Source organism: Pteropus alecto, unplaced genomic scaffold (genome assembly GCF_000325575.1).
Source record: "Pteropus alecto unplaced genomic scaffold, ASM32557v1 scaffold139, whole genome shotgun sequence".
Taxonomy (NCBI): Eukaryota; Metazoa; Chordata; class Mammalia; order Chiroptera; family Pteropodidae; genus Pteropus; species Pteropus alecto.
This window is the reverse complement of record NW_006443567.1, coordinates 5,336,686-5,351,764: the sequence shown is the minus strand read 5'-3', so window position 1 is coordinate 5,351,764 and position 15,079 is coordinate 5,336,686.

Below are 15,079 nucleotides of genomic sequence, written 5' to 3'. Positions count from 1 at the left end.
ATTCGCAGTCCCACCAGCAGTGTATGAGGGTTTCTATTTCTCCACATCCTCTCTAGCATTTGTTATTGTCCTGTTGATTATAGCTAATCTAACAGGTGTGAGATGGTATCTCATTGTGGTTTTGAATTGCATTTGCCTAAAAGCTAGCAATGTTGAGCATCTTTTAAAATATTTGTTGGCCATTTGTATGTCCTCTAGGGAGAAGTGTCTGTTCAGGTCCTCTGTCCATTTTTTAACTGATCGTTTTGTTGTTGTTTGTTGTTGTTAAGTTGTATGAGTTATTTGTATATTTGGATATTAAGCCCTTATCGGGGGTGTTGCTTGCAAATATATTTTCCCATTCAGATGGGTGTCTCTTTACTTTGTTGATGATTTCTTTTGCTTAACAGAATCTTTTTAGTTTGATGTCCCATTCATTTATTTGGTTGATGGTTAATTTAATCTTATGTGCTTTTTTTTTCCCACATTTGAAATAAAAAAAACCTCTTACAGAGTTCTGGGGACTTTTAAACAATGTCTAAGAAATGAGAGAGAGAGAGAGAGAGAGAGAGAGAGAGAGAGAGAGAGAGAGAGAGAGAGAGAGAGAGATATTTTGAACACAATATATTCTTTGGTTTAACAGTGTAAGTTTGTTGCTTGCCTTTACCCTTGTAGTCAGTGCAGACCTAGAATCTTCAGATTGCAGACCTGAATTTGTGGTGCTCATGATAAAGTGAAGAGTAAAGGCACAGAGCTCATAATAACCGAGTGAGGGAGCTGACCATTTCCTTGTACCTGTAATCTACATATAGAACAATCTACAAGGACCTAAGCCCTTAAAGAATCTCTTTAAGAACCATTAACTTAAAAAAAAATTTTTACATGTCAGCAATATTTGGATGCACCACTAGATGGTACAAAAACCTAGTTTTCTGGTAATGATTTGCTCATTTTGTGAAGGCAACGACAGAGTATTTAATTTGAAATACTCTGACTATGTTCTCTGTGAAGCTGGAAAGTAAAATACACTGAAATAACAACTAGAGAAAATAACATTACATTCTCATATTCTGTTAGTTAGCTTGCTAATGAGAGAAAGGCACTTTTGGGGAGAGAATTGGGACACATTTTCAAAATTTCCCAAACATTTGGCTAGCATTTTATGTCCCAAAACTCAATTGTAATGGTGATGTGTCTACTCTAACTGGCTTAACCTCAGGAACTTCTGGAATTATTGAAATTATGATAGAAGCATTTCCAAATTGAAGGTCTCGATACCTTGAGAATATATATTCAAAAGGGAAATGCTTTAGAGTTCCAAAAGGGGAAGTAGCAGGATCCCGTTTACATAAAGCTCAAAAAATAAGCAGAACAAATCTATGGTGTAAAAAGTCAAGGTTCTAAATGGAATAAAACTAGAATTTAAAAATGAAATTAAAAAACAAAAAGACCCACTAGGAAATTTAAAAAAAATACCTCTATTAAACAACTCAATTAAAAGGAAAAGAATCAGAAATTATACATTTCTTGAAAAATAATGGTAATGATGGCTTTAAGCTTTGGTTTTCAGAAGGTAGTATAATATGTAAAGAACATGAGACAAGGAATAAAGGCATAGAAGTTCTGATATCAGATTTATCTCTAACTATGGAGACATGGACAGGGACAATTGTCCTATAGAATGTCCCAACCTGGTATGTTAAAGAATTGAAAGAAGACCGTGTAGCTAGAGCTTATTGGCACCAGATGGGCTGGGACAGGTTAACAGATGACATTCATTCGTATTAGTGGGCCATGTGTTGAATTTTTTTTTCAAGTGCAATGCTAAGAATTGTTGTTAAAAATTATTCTGACTGCTGTGTGGGCATCAAAAATGAAAGCATTGTTCCAAAAAGGAGGCTATTGTGGAGGTCTGGGCAAGAGAAAATGGTGGCTTGGGCTACTGTGGTTGCACTGGGGAGGGGGAGGAGAGGACAAATGAGAAACAGTTATGAGGGGAAATGACAGAACTTAATGATGGATGGTATGTAGGAAGAAGGAGGAATCTGAAATAAAGCTCAGGATTCTGGCTTAAGCACCTGGGTGGGTGGGTGTGCATTTTATGAAGTGAAGAAGACTAGGAGAGGAACAGGTGGGAATGGGGAGAGGAAAGCAGCACATCAGAAACAGGTGGGGAGTCGGGGTTCCATTTTAGACATGCTGAGTTTAAGATGTTGAAGCAGGGGTGTCAGTAGGTGATTTGAAATAAACACCTAGAGCAATGTATGGTTTCTAGTGTATTAAAAAGTCCCCATCTAGAAATTATCACAGTTGATACTGTATTTTAAAAATATACTTTGGTCACTCAGTACATAATCAAAAAGAGAAACTACACTAATAAACCTATTTCCATTAATATTAAGTTTACTAATAATACTAGTTTTGAATAATGAATAAACAGACCCATGTTTATGTTTACGAAGATGTTCTAAATGTTAAGAACATGTTCTACTACAGTTTGTTTAAAAATTAAACCAAATTAAACCAAAAAAATAATTTTCACATGAAAAAGTATGCTCATGAAAAGACATTGTTAAGAACATGAAAAGACAAGCCACAGACTGGGAGAAAATATTTATTTTATGAATACACACAGACTTAAAAATATCTTCATATATCTATGCAATAAGAAGATGATCAATTAATAAAAATATGGCAAAAGGCTTGAAGATATTTCAAAATATAAGGTATAAGAATAGTCAATAATCCCATGAAAAGATATTCATCTTCATTATTAGGGAAATGCAATTAAAGACACTAAGAATAGCATTTCACACTAACCGGAATGGCTAAAATTTTAAAAAGACTGATGTATCAATTGTTGGAGAGGATGTTGGATAATTGGAGCTCTCACATATTGCTGATAAAAGTGAATACATTATAATCATTTGGACAAAGTAGGGCAGTTTTTAATGAATTTAATATACATATGCTATACCACCTAGCAAATCTACTCTTAGAAGTGAAAGTGTAAGAAAAAGACATCTAAAAAATGAAATCCTACCATTTGCAATGACGTGGATGGACCTAGATGTTATAATGCTGAGTGAAATAGGTCAGACAGAGAAAGATAAATATGATATGATTTCACTTACATGCAGAATCTAAGGAACACAAAGAACAAACTAATCAAAAACAGACTCACAAATATAAAGGACAATCTGGTGACAGCCAGAGGTGAGAGGAGTTGGGGGACTGGGAGTGTTGTGGCGCAGTCAATTCTAAGACTCACGGGAGCTAATTGAGATGAATTATGAGCCTTTATTAGCTGGCCGACGACTGACTCTCTACCACACAGGATGGAGATCAGCCCCGAGCTCCCAAAAGAGGCAGTTTATAAAGCCTAGAACCACACCCTGGTTTAACGTCAAACAAGCAAACAGATTAACCACACCCTAGTTAACATCAAACAAGCAAGCAGATTACAGAAGCAGAAGTTGGCCGTTAGTGTATCTTTGCCCAGAACCACACCTTTAACAGGAGAACGAGCATGGCATAGAGAATGCAGTCAGCAGTAATGTAATAACTAGGTGGAGAGCCAGAGGAAAGAGCAATTAGGGGGATTGTTTTATAAACTTTATAAATGTCAAACCAATGTACTATATGCTTGAAACTAATAATAAAATAATTTTTTTTAAAAAAGAAAAAAATAATAAAATAAAAATTAAACAAAAAAATAATTTGCAAATAAAAAAATGATAATGAAAACACTACATATCAGAATCTATGGTTATTTATTTATTTATATTAAATTTTAGCTATTTATTTTTAAAAATTATTTTTTAAAATTAATTAATTTATTTGGTGACATTGGTTAATGAAATCCACTAAGTTTCAGGTGTACAATTTAACAGTAAGGCATATATATATTCCGTGTTCCCCTCCCATAGTTAGATTTCTTTCTGTCACCACATATTTGACCCCTTTTACTCCATCTACTTCCCTCCTACCCCTGCCACCCTCTGGTCACCACTAGTCTATTGTCCATGTTCATGAGTCTTTGTTTGTCCTGTTTGTTTGTTGCTTTTAGGTTTATATTCCACATATAAGTGCTATCATGTGGTTCATATTTAAAACAGTGGCCAGAAGAAAATTCATAGCTCCAAACACCTACATCAATAAAAATAAAAGAATAAAAAGAAATGAATTAAATTCTCAACTAAAAAAAATTAGGAAAGAGCAAGGTAACTAAAAGAAAGTACAAGGAAGAACATAATAAAGATAAAAACAAAAGTCAAGATTTCTTGGGAGGTGGAGTCTTAGTGGCTGAAAGGGGGTATAAGGGAGAGGTATCTTGGTAGTACTAATAATTTCTATAGTTTGATCTGGGTGCTGATTACTCTTATGTTTTCACTTTCTGAGAATTCAATGAGCTGGCCACTTTAGATTTGTGCCCTTTCCTATATGTATGTTAAACTTTATTCAAAATTTTTATCAGAAAATATAGGAGAAAAGCTCCTTGGATTTGATCTTGGCAGTGATCTTTTTGAGTATGACACCTAAAGCACAGGAAACAAAATCAAAAATAAACAAATAGGACCATACCAAACTAAAAAGCTGCCGCATAGCAAAGGAAACAATCAGCAAAATGAAAAGTAAACAGTGGAATGGGAGAAAATATTTGCAAACCATATATAAGCATACCTCAGAGATATTGTGGGCCCGGCTCCAGACTACCACAATAAAGTGAATAACGCAACAAATAGAATCAAATGATTTTTTTTGGTTTCCCACTGCATATGTTATGTTTACACTATATTGTAGTCTATTAAGTGTATAATAGCATCATGTCTAAAAAATTTACATACCTTAATTAAAAATACTTTATTGCTAAAATATGCTAACCATCATCTTAGCCTCTGGCAAGTCATAATCTTTTTGCTGGTGGAGGGTCTTGCTTTGATGTTGATGGCTGCTGGCTGATCAGGGTGGTGGTTGCTGAAGTTTTGGGTAGCTGCGGCTACTTCTTAAAATAAGATAAGATGAAGTTTGCTGCATCGATTTACTCTTCCTTTCATGAACAATTTCTTTGTAGCGTGCGATGCTTTTTGATAACATTTTACCCTCCATATCAGAAATAAGACTGCTTTCTTATCACTCTTGTGTTCACTGGAGTAGCACTTTTAATTTTCTTCAAGATCTTTTCTTTTGCATTCACAACGTGGCTAACTGGCGCAAGAGGCTTAGCTTTCAGCTTATCTCAGCTTTCAACATGCCTTCTGTACTAAGTTTAATCATTTCTAGCTTTTGATTTAAAGTGAGAGATGTGCAACTCTTCCTTTCACATGAACACCTAGAGGCCATTGTAGGGTTATTAACTGGCCCAATTTCAATATTGTTGTGTCTCAGGGAATAAAGAGACTCAGGGAGAGGGAACAACTGGTTGATGGAACACACATATTTATCAATTAAGTTCACCGTTTTATGTGAGTGAGGTTCATGGTGCCCCAAAACAATTACAATAGTAACATCAAAAATCATTGATCACAGATCACCATAACAAATATAATAATAATAAGGAAAAAGTTTAAAATATTGCTAGAATTACCAAAATATGACACAGAGACACTAAGTGAATAAATGCTGTTGGAAATGGTGCTGATAGACTTGCTCGATGCAGGGTTGCCACAAACTTTCAACGTGTAAAAAACACAGTATTTATAAAGCACAACAAAGCAGAGTGCAATAAAACAAAGTATGTCTGTATCTGATAAGAGGTTAATAACCAAAATATATGAGAAACCTGTACAACTCAATAGCAACGCCCCCCCCACCAAAAACATCAAAAAACAAACAAACCCCAAATAACCAGATTGAAAAATGGGCAAAGGACCTGGATAGATGTGTCTCCAAAGAAGACATACAAATGGCCAACAATATGAAAAGATGCTCAATATCACTAATAGTCAGAAAAATGCAAATCAAAACCACAGTGAGATTTCATCTTACACCTTTCAGAATGGCTATAATCAAAATAACAACAAACAACAAGTGTTGGCAAAGATGTGAAGAAAAGAAAACCCTTGTGCACTGTTGGTGGGAATGTAAATTGGCACAGCCGCTATGGAAAACAGTATGGAGGTTACTCAAAAAATTAAAAACTACCATATGATCAAGCAAACCTCACTTCTGGGTGTATATCCAAAGGAAATGAAATCAGGATCTTGAAAAGCTATCTATCTGTACACCCATGTTCACTGCAGCATTATTCACAATAGATAAGACATGAAGCAATCAAAAGTGTCCATCAATAGGTAAATGGATAAAGAAGATGTGATACACACACACACACACACACACACACACACACACACACGAATATTATTTAGCCATAAAAAGAAAAAAAAAATCCTGCCATTTTCAGCAGCGTAAATGAACTTGAAGGACATTATCCTAAGTGAAATAAGCCAGACATAGTAAGACAAACACTGTATATCACTTATATGTAGAATCTGAAAAAGCTGAACTCATAGAACCAGGGAAGATAATAGGAGTTGCTAGGGGCTAAGGGTTGAGGGAAATGGGGCGGGATTGATCAGTTTTAAAATGAATAAGTTCTGGAGATCTAACACACAACATGGTGACTATAGTTAATACTACTGTATTATATACTTGAAATTGGTAAGTGTCCTCATCACACACACACACACACACACACACACACACACACACACACACACACACACACACACACACACACACACACACACACACACACACACACACACACACACACACACACACACACACACACAGAAAATGATAACTATGTGAGGTGATGGATGTGTTAATTAAGTTGATTGTGATAATTATTTAGCTATGTATATCAAGTCATCATGTTGTACACTTTAAACATTTTTATTTGTCTATTATACTTGAATAAAGCTAAAAAATAAAATGTCAAACTCATTCTAAAAGTTTATCAAGAAAGAAAAATTATAATTTTGTTATTCAGCTTTCCCCAGTACATTATTCTTCCCCTGATGCTTAGCATAGTATCTTCCACAGAGTAAGCACCCAATAAATGTTTAATCTTCTTTAATGGATTTTGTGTGTCCTATTATTGAAGCTGTCATTATTAGAATGTGAGACTATAATAATAAGAGTAATAGTGATAATATTTAAAAACCTACAGAACTTTACAGTTTGAGATTCTCAAACTGGGATAACTTTCTTGGCCTAGAGCTGAAAGATGTGGTTCAGTGCAGTCATTCTGGGCAAGGTGTTCATTAAAGCTTTCCAAAGTGGATAAGCTTTGCAAGGTTCTCCCTAAACAGAGGAGCTAATCCCTAAGACCTATTAAATTCACATGGCCAGATTCCTATTATAGACTTAAAGTCTCAGGAGGAAATGCAGGGTTGGAAGCTCCAGGATGGAACTTTTAGGAGGCATCTGGGCAGGAATAACAAAAGAAGTACATGAAAACAAACAGAAGACATATCAGAAAGAAATAGCAATGATTTCCAAACCACTGAAAGGCTGCTAAAACTAATGGTCTTTCAAGAATTGTAGAGCTAGGATTCAAGCCTGGTTTTGTCTGACTCCAAAGCCCATGTTCTTTAACCCCTACACTCAACTGCTGTAGAGCAATTAAGGAGTATTAAAAATGTAACCCTGTAAAAGCCAGAGATAAAGAAATAGAAAGCTTTTGCTTTCTCTTGAAAGATCATTAATTTTAGCAGCCTTTTGGTGTGAAATGGAAAAAATAATAAGATTGGCCCATCAATTAGTACAAGCAGACAGGCCACTTTACCAGTATGTTGGACCCTTCTTCCCATTGCTAGCTAAAGTCATCACCATCCATTTAATCACTTTAACGAATTCCAACCTGGACTTATGGGGCTTTAATTTGGTTTTCTACTTAACTGTAGAACATCAGAATAATATGTAGTAGGCAGTTCTCTCTAAAGGCCTTTGAAATCACTATTTTGTTTTAATTTAGAAATTTGTTCTGTTTAATCCACAAACTTTATATTGCTTTAGTTTAATAACAAGACAAAACAAAACGAACAAACAAAACAGTGAAAACAAGACACTATTTCAAAGTCTGGGGCCTTCCAGCTTTCCATACACAAGAGCTCTGAAAGTTGTATATACCAATTGGAAGAATAAGAGAAAATTATAAATGGAGCTATGACATTTCGTAAAACAAAATTTTATATAATTGAAGGACCCTTCCTGGGACTAGTTAATTGCCTTCACAAACAAACAAACAAACAAACAAACAACACACACACACACACACACGCACACACACACAGAGAACAGGATGAAATTCCAGTGTTTTTTTTTTGTTGTTGTTGTTGTTGTTTCTTTTAATCAGGAGCCTCCAGTTCTTAATCTTCTAAAGCCAGGAATTCTTTTTCAAATTTGATAAGACCTTTTGTCAAACGCTTTGAGCTCTGTGTGAAGGAAGTGGTAAGTGCCGTCCTTCCCTGGAAAGTTTCAGACCCCATGGATGCCCATGGCTTTGTTAACGTTGGAAATGGCCTTGGTGACTAAAACTGCTCCTGTTGTTCTAGTTTCATTTCGAAATTTGCAAACTGCTTAGGTTCGGGGAAATATTTTAGTCAAACCGAGCGCGATTTCCACCCTTTTGGGGAGAGGCCAAATGCTGTGCAAGGTTAGAGATGAAAGGAGACCTGGCCCAGATACGCGGGCTTGCATGGAGACAGGTCTATGCTTGGGAGGGTCTCTGCTGCTCTCTGCTGGCCACAGGCTGGTGTTGTAGTTTCAGAGAAAGTAACTCATTCAAAGCGCTGCTGCTGGGTCTCTCCTATTACCACTATTACCATCACAAACTAGTACCATGTATCGAGTACTCTCGCTGTGCGAGGTACTGAAATAGGTGCGGTGGAGACACAGATGACAAATCTTGGTCCTTTACCTTGACAAACTCAGTCTAATGGGGAAGACATTCCCAAACAGAGAATTACAATAAAGTGCAGTTAGTGTCGAGAGAGCATGGAACAGGATCCTTGTGTTCCCTTAGTCAGCAATACTGAGGTCCCGCTCTGTGTCAACTGCCAAGTGAGGTTCTGGGAAAACATGCCACCTATTTGCATTTGCACAGAGCTTGCTTGTTTTGAGCATTCACTTAGCACATATCTCAACTGGTCATCACAACAAACCTGTGAGATATGCAGAGCAGATGTTAATATACCCAAGATATAGATTATGAAACTGAGGCTCAGATAGGTTGCGTGAGTTGCCAAATGTAACAAAACTAGCTATTAGATTACAGAGCTTGGACTTGACTGTCTGACTTCGAATCCACTTCCATTACTGCTGTACCACACTACTGAGAGTAATGGTTGAGGTCAAGTGCTCCTAGAGTTCAACCACTCTCTAGCTATATATGGTGTCAGGAAAATTACTTTTCTCCTCTTTGCTTCATCTTCTCCATCTTTTAAATGAGAAGAATAACAGTACTTGACTTATAAGGTTATTTTAAGAACTAAATAAGCTAAATACTTAGGCCAGTCATATAGTAAACAATAAACATCAGCTCTTAATATTACTATCAACACATGAGGCAGACAACTTTGGGCATGTGTGAAGAGTCTACTTTGATAGCTCAATTTTTCAGTCTTCCAGGGACAATACCTCTTCCTCTTGTCTCCAAGATTACCTGCAGAAATAACAGGGCTACAGAGGGTGGAGGAACTAATGCTTCCCCAAAGATGTGGTCTCTGCCTTTCTAGGGGGCAGGAACAAGGGAGGAAATTGTCAGAGTGACAGGGACTTGTAAAAGAGAAGTTTAAAATGTTCTTGTAAAAAACAATCTCATCATGGAGTGACTTGTCGATATTGCTCTGGACTTATCAGTGAAGAATCACACGACACCATATCAATTATAAGACTTATGGCTTACTTATTAGTAGTTTAATTAAATTATATTTTAAGAAACAAAGATGTTTGTTTGGCATACATTTTAATATTTAGAAACAGCTCTTGTTAACAGGACATTTATCAAGGAAGGACCTTTATAACATGTACTCATATGTAGTTGGAGAATTTTATCTGGTTAGAAATAAATGCATGTTGTAGCAAAAAAAAAAGTTTAATGTTCTTGTTGAAAAAATTCTCTTTTTGAAGAGAATTTTAAAGTTTTAGAGAACTTATTATTGGACAAAATTCATCTTATCCATATTTGCAAAACAATGTCAGTGTGGGCTGGTACTGAGAATGTAAACTAAGATTTAATTACATAATAGTATTTCAATTGGATCTTCTCTTTATCTCAGTGCTCTGGGATCCCAATGACAATCCTTCCTCCCACTTTGCTGTTTTTCCTCAAATATTTCTGAGGCCCTTCTTTTGGCTCCTTCCTGAGCTCTGCTTTCTCTACGTTCCCCTAAATGTTAGTGTCCCCTAGGGATCTTTCCTTGGCCTGCAGCCCTCACACACTATACTTGCTTCCTAAGAGATTGCATCTTTTCCCATAACATCAATAACCATTGATGACCAAACTGATTGCTCTAAAATCTCCATCTCCCACCAAGACCTCTCCCAGGAGCTCAGGACTCATCATCTACCTGTCTACTGGGCAAGGGTCCCCAGAGGTCCCACAGGCACCAGTCCCTCTTAAATGTGCTCTGCCACCTGTTTTCTCTGCATCATTTAATGACATCATCATTATGCCAGCCAGCAAAGCCAAGAGCTTGGAAGTTGGTCTTTTTGACTGAGATATAATTCACATATTCACCCTTTTGAAGTGTACAATTTCGTGTTTTTTAGTAAATTCACAGAGTTGTGCAACCAACCCCACAATCTGGTTCTAGAACATTTTATCACCTCCCAGAAGATCTCTCATATCCATTAGCAGTCACTTCTCCCACCCCTGAAAATAACTAATCTATTTTCTGTCTCTATGAAAATTGCCTATTCTGGATATTTCATATGAATGGGGTCATACGATATGTGGTCTTTTGTGACTGGCTTCTCTCACTTAGCATAATGTTTGCAAGGTTCATCCATGTTGTAGCATATATTAGAACTTCATTCTGTTTTATGGCTGAATAATATTCCACTGTATAAATGTACTACATTTTATTTATCCATTCATCAGCTGAATGGTTGTTTCCAATTTTGGCATTTATAAATAAAGCTGCTATGAACACCCACCCACATACAACTTTTTGTGTGAACATAGTTTTCAGTTTTTTTGGGTATATACCTAGAAGTAGAATATTTGGGTTATATGGTAATCTAGTTTAAGCTTATGAGGAACTGCCAAACTATTTTCCAAAATGAATATGCCATTTTACAACCCCACCAGCAATGTATGGTAATCAAATTTCTTTTGGAGTCATTCTTGATTCCTCCTTCTCCCTTTAGTTCACATAGCTGATCAATCACCCAAGTCTCGACAATTTAACATCCTAAACATCTCTCAAAACTGTCCCTTGCTCTCTAGTCCTACTACTATTGTTTTGGTCAATCCCATGTCATCTCTGACTTGGAATATTGCAATAGCCTCCAGACTGGCTCTTACCTCAGACTGTTCCTCCACCTGCTGTCAGAATGAGCTTTCTAAAACAGGTATCTGACAACATCATTGCCCTGCTTGAAACCCTTTAATGCAGTGGCTCTCAACCCTGGCTCCACAGTAGAATCACCAGGACAGATTTCAAATATCCCGATGCCCAGGTTGCACCCCAGACTTATTAAATCAGAATTTCTAGGGGTGAAATCAAGGCATCAGTAGTGTTAAATTTCCCCAGGTGATTCTAATATGAAGCCACATTGAAGAAACACTGCTTTAGTGGCTTCATATTGCCCATAGGATAAAGTTCAAGCTCCTTAATAGCCCACAGGTCCATCATCTGACCCCTGCACACCTCTTCATTTGCATCTGTTACCCCTCTTTGTCTCATACTAAGCACTCTAGCCATACTGATCTGCACATTGTTTTCTAACAGAAATATATTTTTCCTTCTCTCTCTCCTCTGCCTGGAATTTTCTTCCTGGCTCTCTTCGCCCAGGAAGTTCCTACTCATTCTTTAAGATTCAGCACCTCTAGGACCTCTTCCTATACCACGTTCCTCTTGTTCTGTGTACTCCTTGAACCCTATTGGAATTGTCTTCCCCAGAAGACTGGGACACCCTCCACCCCTCCTTAGCTGATTCATTCATCTCTCGCCAGCACCTGAAATTTATCATGCATTCTATAAAGAGTTATTGTGTGAATAAATGAATGAATATCCTTGAATGAGTTGCAATACTATATTTATTGTGTGCCATCTTAATGATCAGACCCTGAAGTCAACTAGGCCAGAGTAGACAAGGATTTTAACCATAGAGAAAGGGCTTGATATACCCAGTCCCACTACCCCAGCACAAAGCATCCCTAGCCAGGAGAATCTGAGGCACTTCAGAACTCTGTCCTCAACCAGACAGGTGGCTCTTGACTAGAACACATTGAACATAAAACAAACTAGGACCTATCATGAAGCAGATGCCTTAGCATGTTCTTCCCCTAAAACTTCAAAACCCCTGCCAAAGAGGAGGGCAATCACTGCTTGCGCCTGAATAAAGAACTCTAGTGTGGAGCAGGTTGAAGTGCCTTCCATTCCTGAGCCCGTTCCAGTGTTCCATCCCATCTGGGGCTTCCATGTTTTATGCCTCCCCAACCTGTCTAAACCTTGAATCCCAGATACACCCTGCCTGCCCTTACTGGTCTCTACCTGCCTGCCTGGCTCTCATACCTTGGCTCCACCTTGATTACTTGGTAGTAACTGATTGGCCAACCATACCTATAAGCTCTCAGGAGCCCATCTCTCTGAGGACATCAGCTTTATCGGCTTACCGTCTGCTCAATATCAGGCCCCAGACTTGGCCCCCTGATCAAGTATTCACTTTATATATATTTCAATACTAAAATGAGATACAATATATACAATGGAATACTGTTCAAATGTAAAAAGGAATGAAATTTTGCCATTTGTAGCAACATGGATGGACTCTGAAGGTATAATGCTAATGAAATAGGTCAGAAGGAGAAAAAATAAATACAGTATGATTTCACTTACATACGAAATCTAAAACAAAACAAACAACAACAAAACACAAACAAACAAACAAACAAACAAAACTCATAGATACAGAGAACAGATTGGTGGTTACCAGAGGGGAAAAGAGTTGGAGGGTAGGCAAAAGGGGTGAAGAGGCAGTTGTATGGTGTTAGATAGTAAGCAAACTTTTGGTGGTGATCACTTGGCAGTATATACATACAGATGTTGAATTATAATGTTAGACACCTGAAATTTATATAATGAAAATAAATAAATAAGACATTAACATTAAGATTTGTGTGCATATTGCATGCCATCTATAAGAGAACACACCATTTGAAGAAACACAAGACTATATACACATTAAAATACTTTATTATTTTAGCAATGCTTTATTGCTGTTTAATTCATGATTCTCGACCTTGGCTGCATATTGGCTGTACCTAGGGAGTTTTAAAAAAAAATATTGATACCTGTATGTAAGAAAATCAGTCAACAAAGTTACTTAATAAAATACATACATACGTACATACATACATACATACATACATACATACATACATACATACTGATTCCTGGGTGTCACTCCCAAAGATTCTGATTTCTCTCATTTGTAGTGCAGCCTAGACATCAAGAGTTTTTAAAGCTCTCCAGATGGTTCTAATATGCAGACAACATTGAGACCACGTGCCTCAGGTTTACTTCTAGGCCCCAAATACATTTCCCATGACTTACTTCTGAGCAGTTGACCTTGGCAATTTTATGACTTGGTCTTAGATGGCTTTAGTCCCTGCTCTCAGACTTCCTTTTATGCCAGCATCTTAGAGGCTACTTCAAAGGCATTATTTGTGCACGATAGCTTACTACCTCCACGAATTTCCTCCCCCTCTGGTCTTTGAGAGTTTATTCCCATTATTCCACCTGTGTTTGCAAAGGAGACTGAAACACTCTCTTCTTTGCAGGTGGCCTTTTAAAATCAGCCCTTCCTGCTTTAAGTTTTGGCTTGCTTTTTCTGTGTCCAAAATGAAAGCCCAGAGTGAGAGAAACCCATGCTACAGAGTGAGTCGCTGGGGTTTGGTGCCAAATCTTACAACGCCCACTTTGCAATCAAGTGTGACTAAATTATGAAGTAGCACCCAACCCCCTCTTTTTTAGTTCCTCACAGTGCCTGCTATCACCTATTTTATAATTAGTAGTAATTAGCATGAAAAAGATCTTTCCTGAATGAGTCCTCACAATTGTTTTTCAACTTCTGACCCAAATTGCATAACAAATGAGGGTTTTTGTTTGTTTGCTTGCTTTTTTTCCCTACTCACCAGATTCTTGAAACTCATTTTGAACAAAGCAGCTTGAAAGAAGAGCTTGGCTGTTTCTTCACACAAATAGAAGAGCACCTAATCTAAGCTTGTGTTTGTACCAGTGGTAGAAAAACTACTTTTTCCTTTTCTAGGAAAAGATAAAGATCAACAGCCATGGTGGACCAAGGCTCGAGTTTCACTTAAAAGAAACTGGATCCAATTTTCATGTAACAGTGAGATTTTGCATTTCAAGGTCAAAACTTAAGGGAAAGTCTGCATACTACATATTGAGTTTTTAGGGTGCTCATGATGGAAAGTTTTGAAATATTTCTCCATCAGTGTATTACTGGCCAGCACAGAGGTACTATAGCAGCTCTCTCTCTCTCTCTCTCTCTCTGAGAAGGTTCCTCCCACAAAGCACCCCACTTCCTTTTCAAAATTTACTTATTTCACTCATCAGCAAGTAAATGAAAATGTCTTTTTCACTTCTCTATGATCATCTTCCCAAGTCAGCAACTTAATACACCTCTGTCACTTTGATTTATTCAAATGATGTGAAATGTCAACTTATTGAAGATCTATATGGGACCGTGGGTAGAGTCACCCATTGCCCTGAAAAACCAACGAATTTCAACTCTCTGAACGGATGTCAAAGAGGTGCAAAGCTGAGCCAGTGGGATATCTTCCTGCCATACTTCTCAATGGAGTGATTGAAGGTGATTTAGGCACATTTACTGAGGAAGCCAC